Below are 17884 nucleotides of genomic sequence, written 5' to 3'. Positions count from 1 at the left end.
AATGCAAATCAAAACTACAATGAAGTACCACCTCACACCAGTCAGAATGGCCATCATCAAAAAGTCTATAAACAATAAATGCTGGAGAGGGTGTGGAGAAAAGGGAACCCTCCTACACTGTTGGTGGGAATGTAAGTTGGTGCAGCCCCTATGGAAAACAGTACGGAGTTTCCTCAAAAAACTAAAAGTAGAGTTGCCATATGATCCAGCAATCCCACTCCTGGGCATGTATCCAGACAAAACTGTAAAACTATAATTCAAAAAGATACATGTTCATAGCAGCACTATTTACGATAGCCAAGACATGGAGGCAACCTAGATGTCCATGGACAGATGAATGGATAAAGAAGATGTGGTACATCAACACAATGGAATATTACTCAGCCATCAAAAAGAATGACATAATGCCATTTATAGCAACATGGATGGACCTAGAGATTATCATATTAAGTAAGGTAAGTCAAAGACAAATACCATATGATATCACTTATATGTGTAATCTAAAATATGACACAAATGAATTTATTTATGAAACAGAAACAGACTCACAGACATAAAAAACAAACTATGGTTACCAAAGGAGACAGGGGGTGGAGGGATAAATTAGGAGTTTGGGATTATCAGATACACACCACTATACCCTATAGCACAGAGGACTATATACAATATCTTGTAATAAAGCATAATGGAAAAGAATATGGAATGGAAATGATATATATATATGATATATATATCCATACATATGTAATGGAAAAGATATATATGTGTATGTGTGTGTGTATGTGTGTGTGTGTGTGTATATACATACATGAATCACTTTGCTGTACACCAGAAACTAAAACAACATTGTAAATCAACTATACTTCAATTTAAAAAAATAAAATATAAATACTGCCTCTTTGTTTTTCTTCAAAATATTTCTAAATCCCTGCAATGCTTTTGGGATTATTATGTACATGGAATTTTAGTTCCTATAACTCTTTGCTAATTATACTAATTTTTCTTCAAACACCATGCCAAATTAGTCCTGAACAAATACATTCAAAAGTAGATTTTTTAAAAGTACACCTTTGGCTGAAATCCAGAATTTATGTCTTTATTGGACATTGAGAATTTCTAACACAAAATTATGTACAGCTTCTAGTTGACTTTTCATAGCATGCAGGCATCAGCTCAACTTTCCCACCACGTATCCAACAATATTTCAAATTTATGTTTGGTAAATGTGCATTTCCTGCTAAGTTTAAAGAATGTGCAGGTGAGGTGTCGCAGCCCAAACAGAGTGAAAAGAGCTTCCCTCTGTGGGGCAGCCTGGCGTGGGGTCTCTGACCCACACGGGGTGGTTTGGGGTAGCAGCCTAGTGCACAGGGAAAAGAAGGAGTCCCCGTGGAGGGAAGCCGGGCTGGTCGTCAGAGTCTGAGCAGGCTGAGGAGGGTGTCCACGTGAGTGGGGGGCGGTGCAGCCCCGAGAACCTGAGCCAGCACGAGGTGAGGAGGACATTGGGCAGGGAAGATGCAAGACTAGTTATGAACAGGGGAACTGATCAAACCATGTTAGTATATTAAGGATAATGGGACCCAGGTTTCTTACATTTGGAGAAGGTGGTTACAAATATGGAAAGGGGAAAAGAACTAGAATTAAACCTGTGTATTGAATTGGGATTGAAAGAACCGTAGGAACTCAAGTCCAAAATATATAGATATATAGAAGTAAATACAAATGGAAATGTGTTTGTGTTTGCTCCAAAACACACATGTATGCATACATGTGTACACAGACATATTTACATGCATACATATATGTAGCACTGTTCAATAAATTGCTTGGAAACAATGACATCTCAGTAGCAATGAGCACACCTAGGGTGCAGATCTTGGCTTCTAAATTGCTTTCTCCACTTAAAGGCACCAGGAGAAGTTAACTGATTCTAGGGCTGGGCAGGGAAAGTACAAACCTGGAACACCTTGCTGCGCTGAAGTGCTCAAAGAATGATGGGACATGTCAAAAGAACCCCAAAGTCAGCTTGAAGGGCCCCCCCTACTGGTCAGATTGGGGACAACATGAACATCAAGATAAATAATGGAGGTAACAGATTGCACTCCATTCAACAAATTGGAAAACGTGCATCCATACAAATACAAAAAATAAATAATAAATTAAATGCTTAAAGAGGAATGGGATACTTATATCATGTTAAAATACCACTCTACTAAATAATTCTGAATTCCAAAAGGGAAAAATGTAACTTTGCAGTGAAGACTGGCACACTCTACCTTAATCAAATGATCACAGGTAATATTGCCAGTAATGGGGCAAATCAAAATCCTACGCCACCTCCTAGGATGCAGGGAGAAAAGCACAGCATCACTACTGTGTTATTCCTGCCAAAGACACATAACCTGGATCCAATCTTGAGGAAACATCAGACAAACCCAAACCGAGGAACATTCTAGAACATAACTGGCCTGTAATCTTCAGAAGTGTCAAGGTCCTGAAAGTGAAGGAATGACCGAGGGCTGCTGCGGCCTGAAGGAGATGGAGACTGACAGCTCCCTGCATCCCGTCATGGTTATCAGGACAGGTGACAGAATGCACGTGGGCTCTGTGCATGAAATGGTAGTGCTGTACCCAGGCGAATCTCCTCATTTTGATGCTGTGTGGTAGCTGTGGAGGAGAACATTCTCATTTGTAGGAAATACACACTAAAGTATTCAGGAGTGATGATACATCAAGCTTATCAATGAACTCTCAAATGGCTTAGGGAAAATGTTCCTCATTATCTGAGTTTTTGTATCATTTCAAAATAAAAATTAATAACGTACAGAAGAAGGGAATGTCCCAGAATATGCTTTAAGTATCTTCCTTTAATCCACTGTGTTTTCCATGCACATTTGAAGCAAAGTTGTAGGCCTGGCTCAAATTATTTTTTACTAGATTCAGTCTTTGTGTTTGGTAGTATTTTAACTTAGAATTTATAAAATTTTAAAGTAATATGTAATAACATTTTAAAGTAATAAGTAAACGTAATTTAAAGTAATAATATACGTAACAAGTAGGCAATTTATATACCAACAAAATTTCCATATCATTGAAAGTAACTGCTATAGTACAATTAGTGGACCATTTTGTAGTAACTTCTAACTTATTTCTATGTAATACTTTGTGGCTTATTAATGACAAATGAATATTAGCTATTAAAAATGATTTGTATCACAATAAAAATACTTACAGATTTAAACTGGGAACTCAAAATACCATTCTGTTTTTAGCAAACAATTCCAGAAGATATGAACAACGAATCAAATTCAAAGATTAAATTTAGCCAGTATCTAATATTAATGGTGTATTATTTTTCACTTGAAGATAGCCACAGTCAGTAAATGAATCAGAAAAGCAGCTCTTTGCCTAGAGCAGTTTATTTGAGAAATTGTTTGGGCAAAAAGATCTTTCCTTTACCAACTTGTTTTTATTTCATAATGAAAGCAGAACCATCTCCCACTTGACATTAGTTAATCCATTCTTGACACTCAAATGTTCTGAACAACAACAACAAAAAGTAATCTGTTCCCCCATTATTTTCAACGGGAAAATTTACTATACATTATACGTCAACAGAAAATCCATAACCAACTTCCTAAGACAACTAAAACACAGTGAAATGCTTTCATGTAAGTAGCAAACACACAAAGGGATATAAATGCTTTGAACACTGCTTCCCTATCACCTCACAATGAACATGGTGTTAACCAACACTTGCTCTGTATTCCCGTAGGTTTGCATGCAATTTTACATTTGCAATATAGCACAGCAAATTACAAACAGCGATAAATGGATCTACTAGAGAAAATGCTTACGATATATTAGGGCAATTTCCTGCAATGCAGCTCACCAAGTGAGGTAGACACTTGGAGCTGACAAAACTCGAGAAGCTGCTGCTGTAGATGCTCCTGGATGCTGATAAATCTTCAGAGGAGGTGGGTGACACTATATAGAGAAAAAATTGCCAGCGAAGCTCTGCTTACACTGTCAGCACTTATGTGTATAAATTTCTTTGTAGGGTGTTAAAGAGGCATGAGGCCATTTTTAAAGCAAGGCTTTCCGTCCTCTGGCCTCATGTTAAGAACAGGGATAGCGCCACTCATGGAATTTTAAACCAGCAGCGTCCAAGGGCTTGGTCTCATGCTCCTCCAGGTCTTTGCCATGGTCTTCCTCAAGCTCAGTGGTCAGTAATCCCGCAGCAGGAGATTTTTAGGAGCTTCCTGACATCTCTTTCACTATCTCTCCCATACCTGCTGCCTCTGGAAGAGTGACAGCTCTGCCTGGGCACCCACCACGTCTTTAGAGCCTTTGAAATCAGTCACAAATTGCAGGGTTAATTTCTTCCATAACCATGGACTGCCTGTAGGAAACCTTTCTTCTGTGCCTTGTCAATGATAGTGAAGGTTTCATCTGCAACCTGGACCAGGTTTGGGAATGTTTTCTATATGAACATCAGCAAAAGTCTTTGTATTGAGAAGTGCCCATGTTTTGCAAACGCTAGGCTCTATTGCAAGGCCAATACGTATGATATGCCTGGGTACGGACCCAGCTGGAAGGGGGCACTGTGTTTCCATCTTTCAGAAAATTGTTGTAACATACTGATTTTAATAAGAAATGAAGACGGTTTTATGCCCTCTACCAAAAAATTGTCATAATAAGCAATAAATTGCCCATCTTTGGAGTCAAAACTTAATAACATTTTTAAATTTTCAAAATACTGAAGATATCTGCAATGTTAAGGGCATCCCCTCGGTGGTGGGAGCCGCTGGCATGCACAACCTGAACCATTTTACACGCAGCCAGCGGTCAGATTCGTCCATCAACTCACTCGCCATTGCATTAAAAGGGAGCCTTGCGCATAATGCTGACAAGATGGCGGGACAAGGACCTCCCTGACTTTTTCAGGTATCCAGACATCTACCTAACCTACCGCATCCATTCATTGCCATGGTTACTGGAGAGTAAATCCCTTTTGTCTTCTTCTCCCCCGGGGGAAGGGGGAACAGCTGCCCAGTCCCGGGGGCTCCAGGGCCCTCACAGGGCTCTCCTCTCCACGGGAAGTTGCTGGGTCAGATTCTACAACCTGCTCAGTTCTGATGCTACATCTCTCTGTTTTCCTCTATACCGTCAGCCCTCTGGGGGTGATCAGCTCTCTGCTAACCTCGTTGTCATGTGCTATGTTTCTGTTTCCTCCTCCCAAGAAAGTAATGCGTTCTCCCTAAGGGTTGGTTTGTCAGTTTCGTTTTGTTGGAAGGAGGCCGCAAACATGGACTTTGATATTGGGAGCACTAATGGCTAAAAGAATTTTGTGATGATGTTGATTTTAAGTGAAAGATGTTTTTCAAGCTTTGAGTTGGCGAGTCAGGGAGGAGAGGGCTGGTCCTAGAGCTGCAGCTTCGAGACTCGGATGAATGCTGCATCACGGACAGGCAGGCCCGGAACTGACTGGCTTCCATCTTTATTCACCGTCAGCGTGTTTCTTTAAAAATCAAGCTCTTTTCCCACTTTCCATATTAATCCTGGGATTTAATGGTAAAAATCGAAGTGCCCTACCTCTCTTTTGAAAAGTGTTCTCCCAAGTGAGGTTTGAAAGATAGTCTAGTATGGAGCAGGAAGAAAATATTAGAAGTTTTATTTGTATTTAATTTTCATGTCATCCTTTTAAATGTTTATCTTTTGTATACCATTTATAATGCACATAGTAATTTAGTGCAGCAGTATAAGTTTATAACTTGTAAATAAGTATGCATACACAAATAAATATGCTTACATTGCTGGTATGTTCTCAAAAAAAAAAAAAAACACCTTTTTTTGAGAACGAAAGGCGTGCAGTCACGAACGTTTGGAGACCTTTGCTCTATAGACCCAGTCTACAGACGTCTTCCCCAGTCCTGGCTCCCTGTGTCCATTCTGTGAGCCCCTTTACCGCCACATCTGCTCCCTGAAATCCACCCCTTTCTGCATCCAGACCTCACCCCCAACTCAGGCAGTCACGGCCAGGGTGTGGGGAAAAGGGTGGCCCCAGGAGCTTGCTGTCTCCCCTCTGCCCCGATCAGCAGCCCCGTGTACTGAACAGCTAGTGTAGCCCATGTGTGCCAACACAGGCTCTGGAATCAAAGTGGGTGCAGATCCAGCCGTCTCCCTGGTAGTGATGTGATCTGGGGAGAGTCGTGGGACTTCTCCCAGGACTTGGCACTCATCCTTAATCTGGAGATGAGAATAGCGTCACTGCCAGCGGGCTGCGGTGAGGATGCTGAGAGAGTAGCTCAGGTGCACAGCAGCACCTGGTGCGTCGTATTGCTATTACAGTTACTATTATTCATAATAACAAAACATAATTTGGGATGACTTTAAAGCAGTCTCTTTGCCTGGATATCCAAGATGAACCTGTTTTCGGATAAATTCTGCTCTACTAGGAAGAATGATTCAGCCAGCTGTCAGTGGGTTTCTTCTGGATCCTTTCTGAATTTTTCAGGATTCCCCCTGGAAAAAAGCTCTCAAGGAAGACAAAGTGGAGAATGGCTCTCTCTTCAAAGGCCGTGGGGGAATGGCTAATTTTGCCAATTATTAGTGCCTTAGACAGAGAAGATGCTCAATGAATCCTGCTATAGATTGAATGCTTGTGTCCCCGCCAGAATTCCTATGTTGAAACCTAACGCCCAAGGTGATGGTGTTGGGAGGCGGGGCCTTTGGGAGGTGCTTGTGTCACGAGGGTGGAGCCTGCCTGAAAAGGATTAGCGCCTTCATAAAAGAGACCCCAGGGAGATCCCTCACCCCTTCCACCACGTGAGGGTACAGTGAGAAGATGGGCACTATGAACCAGGAAGCGGGCCCTCAGACAGACAAGAAATTGGCTGGTGCCTTGATCTTGGACTTCCCAGCCTCCAGAATTGTGAGAAATAGATGTTTGTTGTTTAACCTATTCAATCTACAGTAATTTTTGTTATAGCAACCTGAGCTAAGATAAAGCTTGTCTCTTATACCTAAAAATAACACAAATAGTAACAATAATTTTAAAAAGGCACATTGTGACCAATGACATATAACTAACATCATCCCTCCTCTATGAAGCCAAGAGCTTAGTTAGGTTTGGATGGCTGAATAGAGTATGATTAAAAACAGACACCACCGAGATGTCTAAGTGCTTAATTCCTCTTCCTGCTGATTTTCTGCTAGAACAAAAGAAAAGCCCCAGGTCTCTGTTGCCACTGAACAGAGAGTGGCCAAATCCCAAATCAGGAAGCCTTGGTCAGGGTCTGTTTTGACTGCAGATGTGTGGAATTACAGGGAAGCTCTATTGTTCGTTCCAAAGAATGTTTCACTGCAAGGCTGCAAATACATCTCAGTCTATCAACTAAGGGGCACAAAAAATATGATTTTACTTCTTTTTAAATGTGTAAATTTCTTTTTTGAATCCAGTTTTGCCAGTTGTCATGGGCTCAATTGTGTCCCCACAATTTCATATGTTGAAGCCTTAACCCCCAGGACCTCAAAATGTGACCGTATGGGGCTTCCCTGGTGGCGCAGTGGTTGAGAATCTGCCTGCCAATGCAGGGGACACAGGGTCGAGCCTTGGTCTGGGAAGATCCCACATGCCGCGGAGCAACTAAGCCCGTGAGCCACAACTACTGAGCCTGCGCGTCTGGAGCCTGTGCTCCGCAACAAGAGAGGCCGCGATAGTGAGAGGCCCGCGCACCGCGATGAAGAGTGGCCCCCGCTTGCCACAACTAGAGAAAGCCCTCGCACAGAAACGAAGACCCAACACAGCCAAAAATAAATAAATAAATAAATAAGTGAAATTCTTTAAAAAAAAAAATGTGACCGTATTTGGAGAGAGGGCCTTTAAAAAGGTGATTAATGTAAAATGGAGTCATTAGGTTGGGCCCTGATCCAATATGATAAGGCGATTCGGACACAGACGATACAGTCCAAAGGACAGCCATTTAATGACACAGGGAGAGGATGGCCATGGGCCAGCCGAGGAGAGCACCTCAGAAGAAACCAATCCTACTGACACCTTGATCTTGGACTTCCAGCCTCCAGAGCTGTGAAAAAGTAAATGTCTAAGCCATCCAGTCTGTGGTACTTTGTTACAGCAGCCAGAGCAAACGAATACAGCTGTTTCAGAAATGGTCTCTTTCAATTTGAGGAGTCCCCCTTTTTACCCAAAAGTTTTGCTTCAATATGGGGGAGCTTGTGTTATGCTACTGTGTCAGGGCAGGAGGTTCATGACATTTACCCCAATGGGCCTTCGAGACACTGCACAGGTGTTCCCAGGGCTGGCTACATAATTTGCAGGCCCAGTGCAACATGAAAATGTTGGGGTCTTTGCTCAAAAGCTTGAACAAAAGCATTGTTAAAGGTACTAAAACAGAAAGCTCCTGTCCTCCATGGTCTCTCCTTGTTGTGGATGGTAGTTTTTATTTGCTATTTAATGTCAATATAAGTAAATAATTTAATTATTCACACGAATTTTACCATTCATCTTTATATTGGACAATGCCAGTTATAAATAATTTGTATGGGAACTCACAGTTCCTATTTCACAGCTGGTAGGTGCACAAGTATCTTGTTCTCACCGGAACAGTGGAAATCCTGCACAAGCCTAGCTCATTCCACTTGACACACATCTGCTACCAACCCTCCTACCCATCATCTTACTGTTGAATAAGGAACAGCTGAACACAGTTCAGGAACAGGAGGCTGCTTTTCTTTCCCTTTCCTTTTATGTCACTGTTTTCAGCTTTAGTGGTCGGTTAACAGAGAAATAACGTGAGTGAGAAAGGTGCTTGGTTGTTCGCAAAAGGCCATCGCCCTCTGTGATTAAAGCAAGCTCTGGTTTGCGGGGAAAGGGTGCGTGGTCATCGACGTGAGTGCTTACCTTGTACTCACTTTGAGTGTCAACGAGCATAGCATGTCCACTTCAATGCTGTGCTCACAGGCAGGGCGACCGCTCTATGCAAACGAGAAGGTAAGAAACCATGGACATGCACGTGGGCCGTCTCCTCTGCTCACGTACGTGCTCCGTTGTCCCATCCACTTCCCTCACAAAACACAAGTTCAAAAATAAAATTACTAAGAACTTCAAGGGACAGCAGAGCATTAAATCTAGCGTGGTGCCCTTCTGGGGGTGGAGCCTTTTGGAGGTGGACCCTTCTGTGGGTGGAGCCTTTTGGAGGTGGGCCCTTCTGGGGGTGGAGCCTTTTGGAGGTGGGCCCTTCTGGGGGTGGAGCCTTTTGGAGGGGGGCCCTTCTGGGGGTGGAGCCTTTTGGAGGCGGGCCCTTCTGGGGGTGGAGCCTTTTGGAGGCGGGCCCTTCTGGGGGTGGAGCCTTTTGGAGGGGGCCCTTCTGGGGGTGGAGCCTTTTGGAGGTGGGCCCTTCTGGGGGTGGAGCCTTTTGGAGGCAGGCCCTTCTGGGGGTGGAGCCTTTTGGAGGGGGGCCCTTCTGGGGGTGGGGTGTTCTGGGAGAGGGGCCTTTCGGAGGCGACACCCTGTGCAACTGCAAGTGTTGCCCACCGTGAAGTCCACCCTGCCTCTCTCTCCATTGCCCCTCCCCAAGGACCTTCAGGCTTTGGACACTGGAGTCGAAACTAAAGAAATATGTCCAATGCTTTACTGCTGTGGTGGGTTGGTGTTTTTTCAATACTAATTGACTCTCTTCACTCAGTATTTTCGGTCCCCTCCCAATCCCCAGGCTTTCCCCTATAACGTGGTGCAAGGCTGGCCTTTCTATTGGGTCGGACCATTTGGTGAATCACCGCAAAAACCTGCCCTTGTTCCATTGCTCAGGAGGGTAGTGCTGCATCTCAAGCTAAATATAAATATACATAATACATGTATTTCTGTGTTAATATACATATATACACATTTCTATATTTACATATATAAAATTCAAATATTATTTGAAATATGATTTGCCCACTATTTTGGTAAGATGGAATGCACTGCATTCAAGAGATTTTCCTCAATTCCATGATAACAATTCAACATTGTCTTAATTAGTCCTCACACATGCCCCACCTTTCAGGTGTTACAATCAAGGTTCAGTGAAGTCCAACACTTGCCTAACGTTATTCGCTCTGTACGTGGCCTCTTGCCTCAGCCTAGAAGCCCAAATGGGTGCTTCGGCCAAGTCTCTGGCCAGGGAGACAAAGCCAGAAGATGAAGGGAGGAGAAGTCTTGATTGGTGTTTCTTCTTGGGCCAAACAAAGGGCCCTTAGCAAGAGCCCTGTTGGCCCTGGCTGGGCAGAAGCCTGAGAGCAGAGGTCTCAGCTGCAGAGGGTGCGGGCATTCCTGGGAAATGTTCAGGTCAGCAGAAAGCACTGGCTTCTCCTTCCTGCCAGTGTCCTAGGCGCCCTCCCACCGGATACCGTCACTTGTCACATGTCTGCCCACCTGTCACTATTCCCCTTATAACAGCATGTTCAGGAAAGAGCCTGAGAAATACACTCAAACTGCAGAATCACAACATATGGGGTAACATGTTGACCCACCCTGGCAGCTTTTGATTATTATGAGGGGCCACGTGATCTTAGGGCAAACTGATGTATTTCAAGAATCAGCAAAATGACGCCAAGAGTAACATAAGGGCTAGTGATCGTTACTGGTCCAGAAATACCTCTGGGAGTCCTTCTGAACATTCTCCCCTGCCCCGCGACCCCCGTCATTCCTCCTTGTCGCCAAGTGAATGCTATTTAGGTCTTCTGAAAGAAATATGGACGACATAGTACACTGCGTGTGACCCCTGCAGCGTAATTCATCTCTGAACAACAATTAATACTGATGGTTTGAAAGACGGATACTTTCCTGGGCAGAGGAAGGAGCTGAGCAGAACATACGAGGCAGCCCTTCCACCCTGCATATAAATAATTGACGCCAGCAGTCACCTCTCATGCACGGCCACTGTGGTTTAGGTACTGCTGCTTTTGTCCCCAGATGGAAGTGGGGTCGGAGCAGGTCACAGTCAAACAGAATTCAGCCTGGAATTGGACGGTCTGAGTTATAATTCTGACCTCCTCATAGATTACTCGTATGGCCGTGGAAAATCACCTCTCTAAGCATCAGTTTTGTCATCCATAGTTACAATATTTTCACAAGAAATTTTAAGATCTACCCTCTTGGCAACTTTCAAATATACAATATAGTGTTATTAATTATAGTCACCAGGCTGCACAGCACATCCCCAGAACCAAACCTGAGACATTACCAGTTCAGTAATCCAGACAGCACCTGACCCTGAAAAGCCAGTTTACACTTCGAGTTGTGTCAGCGTCCGCTATAGGTTTGTGAATTTAGGAACGTGGAGAAGGTCCCCTCTCTTCCAGGGAGCATTTCTCCCTGTTTCTTAGCATATCTGAGTTTCTACGACTAAGTACTTCACTATCTTGTGTTAAACAACAACCTCTCACTGCAGTTTCTTCTTTAAAAGCAAATGAGTTTTAGGGATGGTGTTCATATCAGATCTCTTTCTTTGGTCGGAGAACAAGTTGGGGGTGGGTGGGTTGGGTGTGCTAAAAGAGGGGAAAATGTCTCCAGAGGAGAAGGGAAAGGAACTAGACAAAAGTACAAAATTGTGGGAAGGGCTTTGGACTCAGCCCTGACTCCATAAACTATACCATTTTCTAAGAATGTGAAAAGCTAACTTCCAATTTGTATTTTATTTTTCTTTTCTCTAAATGTCTCATATGTTCACGTGTGGAAAAAAATTTATTTCAAACCCTGGGAATAAAAGGTAGGTGGAAACACTGATCAGAGTTGTTTGTGATGCTTTGCAGGGGTCTAGCTGCCTTAGATTATTCTGTGGAAATATTAATGATCTAAACCACTCAGAAGAGAAAAAAATTCCTGTGATTAAAAAGCCATTTACCCAACCCCTTTTTAACGTCCCTTAATCTTTCCCCAAATTCTCACTTGATGGATTCCAGGTCTGTCATTAAAATCACCCTCTTGTGCTGTCACCCTCCATCACACACACCTGGCAAAATCCCACCTGGGTAAAACCCAACAGTCTGTCAACCCCGTGTCTCTTCCTGGCAGCTGAACGTAGTCGGAGAAAAATACAACCATGCTGGCAGGTTTCACAGTAAATTCTCGACCACAAATCCAACAGTATATCTCTAGTCGACTGAGTCCCCGCGCCCCTAGAGAACTATTTCACACCTTCTTTCCTCAAACCCCTAACCGTGGGATCCTCAACTCTGGCCGCACCTTTGAATCACCTGGAAGCCTGTAAAAAGCACCAGTGCCCAGGTCCCATCTCCAGAAAATCTGATTTAATTGTGTAGATAGAACAGGGGGCCTTGCTATGAATGTGCTTTTAAAATTCTCCAAGTGACTCTCGTGTACAGCCAAGATTGAGGACCAACCCCTTCCTCAGACACAGCTGATCAGCCTTCTGATGACTGCCCTGAGAAAATCCAATCAGTAAGGGAAAAACGCCCACTGACTCTCACCAAATCTACCTGCATGGGGCCTTCTCTCCCTTCTGAGAGAAGACCAACCCCTCCGCTTCTGCATTCCAGCCCATCACCATTCGAGCAACCAAGGGCTTCGTTTAGCCACCACTCCCTCTCTCTCCAGCATCTCCCTTGTATCCTTTCTACTGAATCATGTCCACAACTGTTCAAACTTCTCTTGATTTTAAGAAATCGCTTCTCCAATCCCAAACCCACCTTTGCCACCTCCCTTTTCTCTCCTCTCTTTGCAGCAAAATTCCTCAAACTTTGTCTTTACTCAATCCCCAAATTTCTTCTCTCATTTTCTGAAATCCACTCCCATCACAGTTTCATCCCCTCGTTGTCAAAACCCAGTGATTAATTCTCAGCCCTCATCTTACTAGATCCCTCAGCAGCATTTGACAGTTACACCTTCTTCAGAATACACGCTTAGCCTCTAAAACTTTGCTTTGTCTCAGGTTTCTGAATTCTCAGTCCCTTTGGTGGTTTCTTCTCATTTCCCTCACGTCTAAATATGAGTGTGTGGGAGATTGGGATTGACACATATACACTATTGATACTATGTATAAAATAGATACCACAGGGAACTCTACTTGATGCACTTGTGGTGACCTGAATGGGAAGGAAGTCCAAAAGGGAGGGGATAAATGCATGTGTATGGCTGATTCATTTTGCTGTGCAGTAGAAACTAACACAACATTGTAAAGCAACTATACTCCAATAAAAATTAATTTAAAGGAATAATAAAATACAAAAAATGCAAAACTTAAATAAATAAATATGAGTGTGCTCCTCAGACCTCCTAATCCTTGGGTGATCTTGTCCACTAGCTACCATCGACCTACTGATGACGCCCACATTTCTAGCTCCAGTCCAAGCCTGAGCCTTGAATTCCAGATTCCTCTCTTCAACTGCCTGCTTTCCAGATCCACTTAGATGTGTTAAATCCAACACGTTCAAAACCAAGTTCTTATTCTTTCCCTCCAATCCTGCTGCTCTTGCAGTAGCTCAAGTAAAAAACTATGGAATCATTCTCGACTCATCTCTTTCACTGTCTGCTTTTAACTCTTCTGTAAAAGCTGTGGGTTTTATCTCCAAAATATATTCTCAGCCTGAGCAGTTCTCATCACCTCCATCACTACCACTCTGTTCCATAACACCCTTTTTCTTCATCTTGGACTACTGCAGTGGTATCCTAACTGGTCTTCCGGATTCCATCTTTGCTCTGCTCCTGTTTATTTTCCACTCAGCAGCTAGAGCGATCCACTTAAAATACAAGTCAGATCTTGTTACTTCTCTGCTTTCAGCTCGCCAGTGGCTCCCCATTTCACTCAAAATCCAGTCTTACAAGATTTAACAGCCAACTTCCTCTGCAGTTTCATCTCCTACACTTCCCTCAGTGCTCTCTGCCTCAGCTGCACCAGACTCCTTAGTGTTCACTGAGTACAGCTAGTGTGCACACACCTCGGGGACACTGCACTTGTGTCCTCTTCCTGAATGCACTGGACTTGCTCTCTCAAGGATCTGCCCCAGTGTCTTCTACCAGAGCAATGTCCGCCACCACACACACACACACACACACACACACACACACACACACCCCATTATCACCACCACCACAATTACCATGATCTCTGCCCCTCTACTTTTTAACCCCTTATCAACAACTGACGTATTACATATTTATTTATTTGTTTCTCTTCTCCCCCTCTACTTGAATGTAAGTGCTATAAAAACAGATTTTGTTTTTCTGATTTATTCTCAGTGCTTATAAGAGAGCTTGGCCCATAGTAGGTACTCAGTACATTTTTGATGAATTAGTGAATGAATCAATCAAGCAAGCAAGCAATGGAAATGTCAGGGCATCTCAATCCCAGAAGGGGATTTTTTTCCCCATAGTTTCCTATAGTGTTACACTGTATCATTCTTTCTCTGCCTCTTTGGGTTGACTCCTAGATAAATTCCTCATATAAAATCATTTTGAGCAAGGTTAATCTTTAGGTCCCTATGTCAGATATGACCCCAAAAGTCACACCTTGCCACGTACACTTGCCTTCAACCTCCTCCCCCTACATACTGGCCATGGTTCGGCAGCTGTGGCTCTTCCTTCCTCTCGGTTCCAGGAGCTCCTTTTCAGCTCTAGCCCCCTCCTTTTGGGTGATGAAGGCCATGTGGGGAGAGGCAGCAGCTGCCCCAACTCCATCTCTGCCTTCTCTGCCCACGGTGACCCAGCAACACATAGACTTCCCAAGCCTGACTTGGCCTGTGCAGTCTGGGGCTGGCCAGGCCAGTCTCTGGTGTATTTCCATTCCCTGCAGCAGCTTGGCCATTTGCAAAATAAAAATTGTAAAAGTACCGACAGGAAGAAATATACACCATATTTTATTATTCTAAGATATTCACTTTTTGTCTCTCTCTCTCTCTCTCTCACATTTCACATCTCAAACATCAGGAATCGTCTTGTAGTTGGTGGTGAGCAAGTGGGAATTCCTACATAGCCTGAGCCTGTGTCAGCAAGGTTACGATTCCAGGGCACGCCTGGCTGTCTATTCCCCTCGGTACTTTAGGCTGAGGACCTTTTGATGACCAATTAAAGAAGGAAAATAAAGCTGGTTATTGTATGAAAACCTTGGATAAGACAAACAAACACCAGCATTAAGCCATGCAGAACAGAGGGCAGCAACTTGGATGACCTCAGGGCACTTCTATAAGAAGTGTGGTGTGACAGAGGCTCTAGGTGGCTCAGAGGAACATACCGTGAGGAAAACCTGGGCAATGAAAACTCTCAGTGAGAAAGTAAATAAGACTAGTGAGACGAAGTTTTAGGAAAAGGCTAACCAATTATTTTAACATATTTTTATGTGCTCATTAGAGTGTTACATGATAAAAATCTGTATCTGTATTTAGATTCGATAATATAAATAATTATAAAAGAGGTGTTTTTGATATGTTTAAATTTAAATTATTAGGGAAAAGAAAACACTGTATCATAGTTTAAATGGTAGCATTTTTTCTTTCGTGGTGATACATAAAACAAAAGTGTACTATACCATGAAAGGAGGCCTAGACTCAATGAAATACAGCTACTAGCCCCAGGTACATAAAAGTACGAACCCCTGGTTTAACAAAACCTAAGGAATCTCCTACACAGATGAATTGCTTTTGCTACCTGGAGCTCTTTGAGAAGACTATAAACCAAAAGCTCAATATTAACCTAAAATTACTTCATTATATTACAAAGTTATATTATTTGAAAGATGTTTTCAAATGACTCAAAATTAAAAGATCTTAGTGTAACACTGGTTCTGTAATTATCCTCACAAATATGTTACTTATAAAAGTTAATGATGTAGAATCATCATGGTAGCATCAAGTAGGAAGTTGCCAGGCAGATGGGAAAGTTTTTTGTCTTTTGTTTTCCAATTGTTTTCTTCCTTTCCTCTCTTCCCTCCACAATGCGAAGCAGCCACTGCCTTTAAAGGCTGGGATGTTTTTACTTTTTCTAGGTTTTTACTTTACTGGGTTAAACAAGGTAACATGCTAAACATTGATTCTAAACAGGAATAGTCATCTAATTTTTATTTGACAAGCTTTGGGGTAACAATTTGATTTTCCAGTCTTTTGTGACCAAATAATCCGCTTCCCATTGTTACATGCTGTGTGAGCTACAAGCACTTTGAGCTCAGGAATGCACAAAGGCCCTGCATTTCCTTGGGATTAGTACCATACAAATGCAAATTAAGGACAGTGGAAGGCTGTGTCCATCCTTGTGACTCTCACTGCTCTGTTTTGTGCTTCCTAGGGGTAGCAAAGCCATCCATTGTTTTAAAAACACACACTTGCCTTAGCTGCTGACTCTTTCATTGGCTACCTGAAGAAGAGAAGGAGGAATTCTTTCCTAGAGAATCCACCCCTCTGGATCCTATTCAATTATTTTTAATAGGTAACATGAAATCTTACAGGAGTCTTACACAATTTCTAATTGCAGGATTTGTACTTGAGGTATGGAGTCTTATTTTGCTCCTTGCATCTTCGGTCTATGCTTCACATGACCCTTTGTGGTAAGCCTGAGGACCCGTACATGCCCTCTTCAAACTCTTTGGCTGGTTGGCACAGTATATAGATAGGTTGGAAATCAGTTCTTTTCTGATAATTCTGGCATAATTCTTCCAAGGGAGTTGAAATGCTTTACAAACACTTCTCATGTATCAGTCAATCCATATAGCAAGCCATGTTATGCGAATCTCTTCCTTCTTATATGTTGTTTTTCGGTGATTTTCAAGTTCTGCCTGTACAGTGGCTCTGGTTTGGGAGGAGGAAACATGGGGGCTGGGAAGAGAGGTCAGGAACAGAAATTGCCTGCCTGACAGAATTGACCTCAGTTGATGGCAGAATGGTCCCCACATCTTTATCCTTTATGCCTGCTTAGAAACAGCAACATGCCTTTCCATTTTGTGTAATTATTTAGCTAATACCCAGTAGGATTTGTAAGCCCTCACATTGCTGTAGATTTATTTTATTTCAGAGTGATAGTGACTTTATGACCCAATTAACATCAATGTGACTTATTGCACTACTTGTGGGAGGGAGAGAGGGCGCAAGAAGACAAGACAGACGGATCCTATCTACCACCATCAATAGGATGACCGCCACACACTCCTGTCCATGGAAGAGGGGCAGTTGGAACCTTTCTGTTCTATTTATCAGAGCCCTGAAGCCCGGGTGATCGTGCTATATTTTAACAGACAAGTGTGTCAAATGTCTGAGGGAAGGAGATACTGAAAGATTGGTGTTAGAGTAATCAATATTTTGGTGGTACTGAATATGTTGAATTTAAAAGATGTCAAACGTCAAAGACGATGACGAATGACTATCTACCTAACTGCAGATGCCGCCACCCTCAAATTACAGGGGTAAGGAAGGGAGACTGACCCCAGAAATGGACCGGTGAGGGCGGCTCCTAATCGCAGCAAGGTTCCCGGAAGCCGGACAGCCCTTGTATTTATAGGAGCAAGCGGCGCAGGCCGCCGTGACCCACGGGCAGCCGCAGCGCAGAAGCAGCCGGGGAATTGTGACCCTCCGCCTACCTGGAGCGTTTCCGCAGCGCCTGATTCAGAACCACCGGGGCGGACAGCTCCCCGGCGCCGGGCGCAGGGCGCCGACTGCGGAAGGGAACGTGAGCGCGGAGGGTCCGCGCACCGTCAACGGGCTCGGGCGGCGGAAGAGCACACTGCGTCCCCCTCACACCCACTTGGTTCCTCCCTTTCCCCCGAGGGTCAGTAAGGGGCCTGCGGTGGCCGTCCCGCCGGCGCGTCCCGACCGGCGAGAGGACCGGCCGGAGCTGCCGCCGCCACCGCCCCCTGCCCACCCCCCCAGCCCCTCGCGTCGCCCG

General features: G+C 43.7%; 1 long non-coding RNA gene across 2 annotated transcripts; it reads right to left on the bottom strand.

Moving 5' to 3' along the window:
* Nucleotides 1-1149: 1149 nt before the first annotated feature.
* On the bottom strand, nt 1150-17816 carry LOC103009486 (uncharacterized). Of its 2 annotated transcripts, none has more exons than XR_450269.2 (3): nt 17580-17816; nt 8921-9083; nt 1150-2664 (listed from the first exon to the last, which is right to left on the bottom strand). It is a non-coding gene; the product is annotated as an uncharacterized LOC103009486 (long non-coding RNA). The 2 variants fall into 2 exon arrangements; XR_450270.2 differs by having other exon boundaries at nt 8921-9078.
* Nucleotides 17817-17884: the final 68 nt, after the last annotated feature.

The sequence above is a fragment of the Balaenoptera acutorostrata genome, chromosome 16, assembly GCF_949987535.1.
Source record: "Balaenoptera acutorostrata chromosome 16, mBalAcu1.1, whole genome shotgun sequence".
Lineage (NCBI taxonomy): Eukaryota > Metazoa > Chordata > Mammalia > Artiodactyla > Balaenopteridae > Balaenoptera > Balaenoptera acutorostrata.
Note: the sequence above shows the minus strand (reverse complement) of the source record. Positions and strands in the feature narration are given on the sequence as shown.